This window comes from Prionailurus viverrinus, chromosome B4 (assembly GCF_022837055.1).
Source record: "Prionailurus viverrinus isolate Anna chromosome B4, UM_Priviv_1.0, whole genome shotgun sequence".
In the NCBI taxonomy this organism is placed as follows: Eukaryota; Metazoa; Chordata; class Mammalia; order Carnivora; family Felidae; genus Prionailurus; species Prionailurus viverrinus.
Genome location: NC_062567.1, coordinates 4482717 through 4489886, shown reverse-complemented (window position 1 = coordinate 4489886; position 7170 = coordinate 4482717). Strand labels below are relative to the sequence as shown.

The following is a 7170-nucleotide window of genomic DNA, read 5'->3' as shown; positions in this document are numbered from 1 at the left end:
GGTGGCAGGTGACCACATCCTCCTCCTTGAAACTCTATTCCTCCTTTTTTGGCTTCTCCCTCTGGCCACCGTTTCCGCCATGGCCCCTGTCACTCATTTGTCAAGGGCACCCACCAGGTGCAGGAAGCCCTGCTAGAAGTTGGGATACAAAGGCCAATGAGACCTACTCTCCACCCTAAAGGGAACTACGGAACTGGTGACTATTATTTATTGAGACCTCACTAAACGGCAGGCACAGTGCTGGATATTCCGACTGCAAAGTCTGTACTTCTTCCGCTCCACGGGGCTGTTCGTCTTCCTCAGGATTTCCTTCAGATCCCTCACCTTCTGTCTTTACTCTTTTTTTTTTTTTGACTATCTCGTCAGCATCCGGGATTTACACACGGGGTAAGGTGGATACAACTAAAGATACGGCTTAAGTCTACAGAGCGATTTAGCCCTTGTTTTACAGGAGAAAATGAATGTGTGTGTGTGTGTGTGTGTGTGTGTGTGTGTGTATGATCTTTCAGAAAGGAACAGGATACCAGCAGTTAAGCTGGTGGGTTAAGCACAGTATCTATTCTCTTTTCCTGTCTGAGAGTCACTGGGAAAGTGCTCTGTACTTTCTGCCCGTGTTCTGAGAATAGTATTTCGTATAACTGAACGCCAGGGTTGAGAGCAAAAGATTATGTGTGAGGCAGTGCATTTCATCACCACCTTTAGCAACTTTTGAGTAAGACCAATAAGCAGCCAAACCAAAGAAACAATTAAACAGCCTCCCCAGCACAAAGACTTAAGATAGAGACCTGCCTGCATGCTCCAAAAATGCAAAGGGACAGAGAGGATCCTCTGGGTGCAACTAGACTGTCCCAGGCGAGACTTCCTGCTTCAGGCAAGATCTGAGAGCCCTTCCAGACTCCTGCAGGAACTCGGCTCCTTGCATCGTATTGTCCTGCTGGGAGGGAGAAATTCCTTTCTGACTCCTGCAAGTGATCAACTCATGCCCTAAAGCATGAAAGGGCATCACCCTTTATCATTATCTCCGTTTACAAGCCACACTTGTTATCAGTGACTAGTCAGCAATTTTTTTCATGCTCTCCAGATATTACATACATGCCCTGGTTAACCATGTAGTCGAAGCCTCACGCCAATAATTTAGGTTTAATTTAGTTCTAGAACATTTTCCCGGAGACCTTGTTTACAGTAAGGTGCTCTGTGGTGAGGCACTCTCCTTGTCTCAGGCGAAACCTCTTTGCCTGCTGTCAAAGAACGGTTGAAAAAAATAGATCGATAGTTAAAGACACAAAAAATTGTATCGCGAGCTTTGCAAATGGCTTCTCAACGAAAAAAAAAAAATCAAAACTCCAGCTATACTAAAGTGGGAAGCTGGCTTGTTCCTGAACATTTATACACCAGTGCACTGGGTTCTTTCTGTAGCATACGTATGTGTGTGTGTGTGTGTGTGTGTGTGTGTGTGTGCGTGTGCATGTGTGTGTGCATGTGTGTGTTTACACGCCCCTGTGTGCTGTGGTGGGGAGGGGGGAAGAGGGAATTAATTATGCAAACCAGTGTTTGTCAACATCTGAAAAAGAGGTCTAGGTAAACTTGTAACTTAGTAATGGCCTAAATTAAAATAAACAAATTCAACTTTTTTTTTCCAGGTACCACTTTGGGTCTTTCAAGAAGTCCTAGAAAGACCTGGAGCCCCAAAATATGTAAATTGTTAATCTCCTTCCCCAGTCCTCTGGGGGATGAAACAGTCCAGACAGGGAATTTGCCTGACTAATTTAAAACACGCAGGAAAATTATTTAACATTAGTTTAGGAGAGAAACCCTTCCATATGCCTCTAAAATGGTACACTCCGGATTACTAGACAACTTTACTAGAAAACAGATTATTCTATGAACTGGCTTTCCTATCTCTGCTATCTGCTGCCCACAGGATACATTCTAAAGAATCTCACTTTAGGGGCGCCTGGGTGGCTCGGTCGGTTAAGCGTCCGACTTCCACTCAGGTCATGATCTCACGGTCTGTGAGTTCGAGCCCCGCGTCGGGCTCTGTGCCGACAGCTCAGAGCCTGGAGCCTGTTTCAGATTCTGTGTCTCCCTCTCTCTCTGCCCCTCCCCTGTTCATGCTCTGTCTCTCTCTGTCTCAAAAATAAATAAACGTTAAAAAAAAATTTTTAAAAAAAGAATCTCACTTTAGATTGGAAGGTGGCAAACTATGGTCCTTAGGACACATCCGCCTGCTGCCTGATTTTGTAAATAAAGTTTTATTACAACACGGCCACACCAATTCGTTCTTGGAGGTAGTGTTTATGGCTGCTTTCATGCCACAGCAGCCGAGATGAGTAGTTACCAGAGACCATATGGCCCGCCAAGCCAAAACTATTTATTTTCTGACCCTTTACAGCAAAAGTTTGCAGACCTCGGTTTAGTTGTAACCGTTGGCTGTGAGCGCGTCTCAGAGTGCTCTGTCCCCACTGCATCCATGTGAAAACACAGATCCACACTTTCTAAGCTTCAGAAGAGCGGGGTGGAGCTAAGCGCTGAAGTGTTCTTATTTAAAGTGTTCTCTGATGGTTCCTGCAGGCTTCCAGATGCCTCCATGGGTTCCGGCGGGGCTATACTTGAGGGGAGTAAACATCCAACCTTGGAGACGTGATCCAAGGCAATATGACAAAGCGGCCAACCTGAAGCGATAGAGGGTAGTGAAGGTTTACATGCAAAGGGGGTCCATCTAGAGAAGAACCGAGTAGGAAAGAAGCACAGGTGATCCGCTGAAGTCATTCTACAAGACTGGTTTTGCACCACAGAGGTAATTATCGACGGAAAACCCATCCTTACCCATAGCACCCCGCCAGAATTAGAACTCGGCAAACATTCCCAGATGCACGCATTCACACGTACATCTTCCAAACCCGTAGGAGGAACGCTCATCACCTCACATACGAGGTAGGAATAATGCCCCTCTGTTCTCTTAAAAGTCTTATACCAACACCAGCTCATTTGTGGTTCACTGAGTGTGAAACAATTACTCCCACAAACAGACAAACAGAAAGCAAAAATAGACTGGTGTATTTTTCAGTTTGTGGTCTCTTCTGTGTTTAAATACAAAGGGAGAGGTAACAAAATGAATGACTACATTCCTCCTGAAGAAGATGGGGAAGCCAGATAACCTGCCTGCGAGTTTCTCTGTGATAGCCATTACAGCACGTGTGCCTAGAAACATAATTCGGTCTGTTTTCAGGACACTCGTATTGTCGTTCGCATTAGAACCGTTAGCTTCGGGGCCCTGCAGAAGACCAAGGTCGGCCCCCGAGGGGTGGGAATGGCAGCTGTGGGGACGGTGTTTCGCGTCTGCAGCTCACCCAGTGGGGAAATCTACGCGACCCGTTTTGCACTGAACGTTCTCGGGTCACCAGAGAGCTGCTATGATAACCCACGGGAGAAAATTGCTGTTATGTTCACTGCTACCGAAAACTTTGCAGTTTGGGATGCCAAAGAGGAAGAAAGGGGCTTATCTACTCAGCTATTCTGGATTCTAGAGTCATTTGCTGTTCTTATTGCTGTATATCAAGAAAGAAGAAAATTCAAAGGCTGTCATTTATTTCACTAATGGAATTAAAAATGAATGTGGTCCAGAGCAGTAATCAATGCCTTGCCGGTTGTGATGGATTATGGTTTGGCTAAATAGTATGACCTTTAATTGCCTGAAAAAATGCAATTTTCCAATGTCTTTGCTGTTTTCGTGGCGATTTCCCACGCAAATACAATCTGTCATGTGCTATTTTTATTTAGCTTCAATAAAATTAGGGCTTGAAAGGTGCTGGGTTAGCCCTAGAGAGGAATTCTTTATTCCTTTAGTCCTTTGTTACTGAACACTTTCGGAGCACTTTGGTTTTGTGTGTCTGTGTGTTTTGGGGTTTTTTTGTTTGTCTGTTTGTTTTTTTGTTCTTTTAGATCCACGCAGTCAATTCATTTGGTTATTGTTAATAACATCCTTTTATAATGGATAAGGTGAGGGACAAAACCCAGCCCACAAAAGGGTTAATGACCCGATTGTTCTAACTCTCAGCTCTGCCCGGAGTCCCCCCCAGACACTGCTGCCACTGGGGTCAAGTGGCTAATGGGTGCTCACATGGAATTCAAGAAGAAATATCCAGTGATGGGGTCACAAATGAAACCGATCAGCTAGAGTCAATAAAAAGGTAAGCGAAGCCAATGTTCAACCTTTGATGAAATCCAAAAGTACAAATGCGAATTACCCAGGAACATCTACTCAACATCGACACTTGAAAGAAATATTGGACAGCCAATATTACACTTGATCTTAGCCAAAAGGCCGAGAAGCGATGGACAGCCAATATTTCCAAAACTATCTGAAAGCCAAAAGTAGTTAAAAAAAAATAAGTCTTGTGATTTGGCTGCTTGTTGAAAAAGGACAACTGATGATTTTAAAAGACGTACATATAAAGGGGGAGACATTAGACCTCTGCATCCAAAGGACGCTTATTCTAACAACCAAAGAGAAACAGAATATTTTCCTCTGGAGGTATGTGAGGGCCCAGATATCTCTGGCTCAACAATATCCCTTATCACAAAAATGTGTTTTCTTCTTATCTGGGTAATCTGCAGAGTCGGCATCAATAAGGTAAATAATTTGAGCTGACTTTCCAACACAAGGTAAACTCTTCAAGATTTCATCTACAAAAATTCTACCAGTCACTAGAACTGGACTTATCCGCTGAATTACCAACAGCTATGTAGGAAAAAGAAGGAGGAGGAGGGGGAGGAGGAGGAGGAGGACCTCACCAGCCCCCAGAAGGAAAGCAGACCGAAGTCCCATCAGATTTTCACTGGACATCCTCCGAGAAAAGCCAGGAGGGCAGAAGACAATGCGAGGCTCACAAAGAAAGCTTTCTGCCCTTTGAGAAATTCGGCACACAACAGCACATGACTAGGCTTTAATAGGGAGGTTTCCCTAACCGTGCAATGCAATGTCCTACTTCTCCGTCCAAACGGGGGAAGGATTCTGTGCTTCGCGCCTAGGCGCAGACACTTCAGTCATCATGTCACCCGAAACTCGAATTGGATATTTTGCTAAGACAAAGGGGCAGATTGGCAGCCAAAGTGAAAAGGGGGCGCCTGGGTGGCTCCGTCGGTGAAGCGTCCGACTTCGGCTCAGGTCAGGATCTCGCAGTTCGTGAGTTGGAGCCCCGTGTCGGGCTCTGCACTGACAGCTGGGAGCCTGGAGCCTAGTTCAGATTCTGTGTCCCCCCCCCTCTGCCCCTCCCCTGCTCATGCTCTGTCTCTCTCAAAAATAAACATTAAAAAAGTAAATCAGTAAAATCTTCCAAAAAAGGGTGGGGGGAGAGGAACACACACGGATAAATGGAAGGTCTTTCCTAATCATGGACCCAGGTGAGCTGTGCACGGACAGATGGAGAGAGAACCTGGCGGAAGGACTGTGGAGAGAACGCATTAAAGACCGGACTGGGGTCTGACTCGTGGCAGACACACAATATGTACTTGGAGTTGAAATGGGAGACGTGGAAGGGGAAGGGGCAGGAGTTCGGAGGGAAAGACTAGGGGGAGAGGGAGTGAGGAAGGAAAGCAGAGAGGAAAGGAGGGAGGAAAGAAAGGAAGGGGTGGGGGATAAGAGGGATGGAAACAGAATATTCTGCCAGGGATTTGTCTCTAGTGGCGTCCAAATAGACCGTAGCTTTAGAAATCCGATTTTGCTCCCTTAAAGAAATAGCAAGGTAGAAAACCCACAGGTTTTATTTCTGAGGTTCTTTATTTCATCGACGAATCCCCCCACAAAGTACAAAATCCAGACCTGATACGTGGCTTCACGTTTGTAAGCTATAAAAGAAAAAAGGAAAGAAAATCAATTGGTTGCTATAACCGCTCAAAATACTCTCCGTCCAATAATCACAATAAAAATAAATATGGTTTTCCCTCCACCCCCCAAGCCGATGGCCTGTGATCCTTTTATGACCATCTACCTAAATTAAATATTAGGTGCCTGGGCGGGGAGGGGTGGGGGGTTGGAATGCTAGTGAGGAGAGAGTCTTATCCTGAGGCTGGTCTGCTGATGCCGTTTCTCAGTAACTACATCAGGAAGGGCCTTCGAGAAGACATCACAGCAAATACCTTGCCAAGAAAAGTTTTCTTTTTCATCCATTTATTTTTAGTAGTGCAGCTGGGAAATCCTAATGACTGGCAAGAAAAATAAATAAATAAAAGCACCTGAGTTGACTATTTTATTAAGATTCCACCGTTTGAGAATGAAAACTTCTGGCAGAAATGTGTCCGCTGTCCCAAAGATGTCTAGCCTGTCACCCGGGCCAACGATCCTATCTCAACACACTTCACCTCTGACACGCTGTGTAGACCAGGCATGTCTCTAACTTCCCGCTGACGTAAAGGAGACGTAAAAGCCCATTCCTTCCCCACCCCCATGAAGTAGGTCTTAACATCCAAATAAAGAGGCGCCCGGGTGGCTCAGTCAGTGAGGGGTCCAACTTCGGCTCAGGTCATTATCCCCTGGTTCATGGGTTTGATCCTTGCCTCAGGCTCTACGCTGACAGCTCAGAGCCTGGAGCCGGCTTCGGATTCTGTGCCTCCTTCTCTCTCTGCCCCTCCACCACTCACACTCTGTATCTCTGTCTGTCCCTCTCTCAAAAATAAATAAAAACATTAATTTTTTTTAAAGTAATAACATTATATAAGGGAACTGTGCACATATGGATCTTCTAGTCTTCTCCGACCGGATCTCTTTGTGCCCTGTATCCCTGTTGTCCAGCTGTGGAAGGCAGTCCCAACAATGGTTGTATGAAGCGACTTTTGCAAGTGTTTGATCTTTGCACATAAGCTGTGTGGAACCTCAGCAGGTATGAGTCCCGTTCTCTGCCTGAACAAAACTCCATTTTACCTCCCCGCTCGCTGTAGACCCGGTTTTCTGGGAGGGAACCAGGCTAATTGCCGTGGCATCACGCCCACCCACTGTTTTACAGGGGAAGCCCAGTCCCACGTGTGGTCTCAAGAGCCACCTGAACAAAGTAGCTTTCCACGTTCACAAGCTTTCGATGTCCAATAAATGCTGCTCAGAAACCCACGAGATGAAAGGGAAAAGGCACTCCCGTCACTCTGACTCAAGGAGAGCTTTACTTTGATAAATGGATA

General features: G+C 45.7%; 1 pseudogene; it reads right to left on the bottom strand.

Moving 5' to 3' along the window:
• Positions 1-4132: 4132 nt before the first annotated feature.
• LOC125171343 (uncharacterized) lies at positions 4133-4336 on the bottom strand (annotated as a pseudogene).
• Between the last annotated feature and the right edge of the window lie 2834 nt (positions 4337-7170).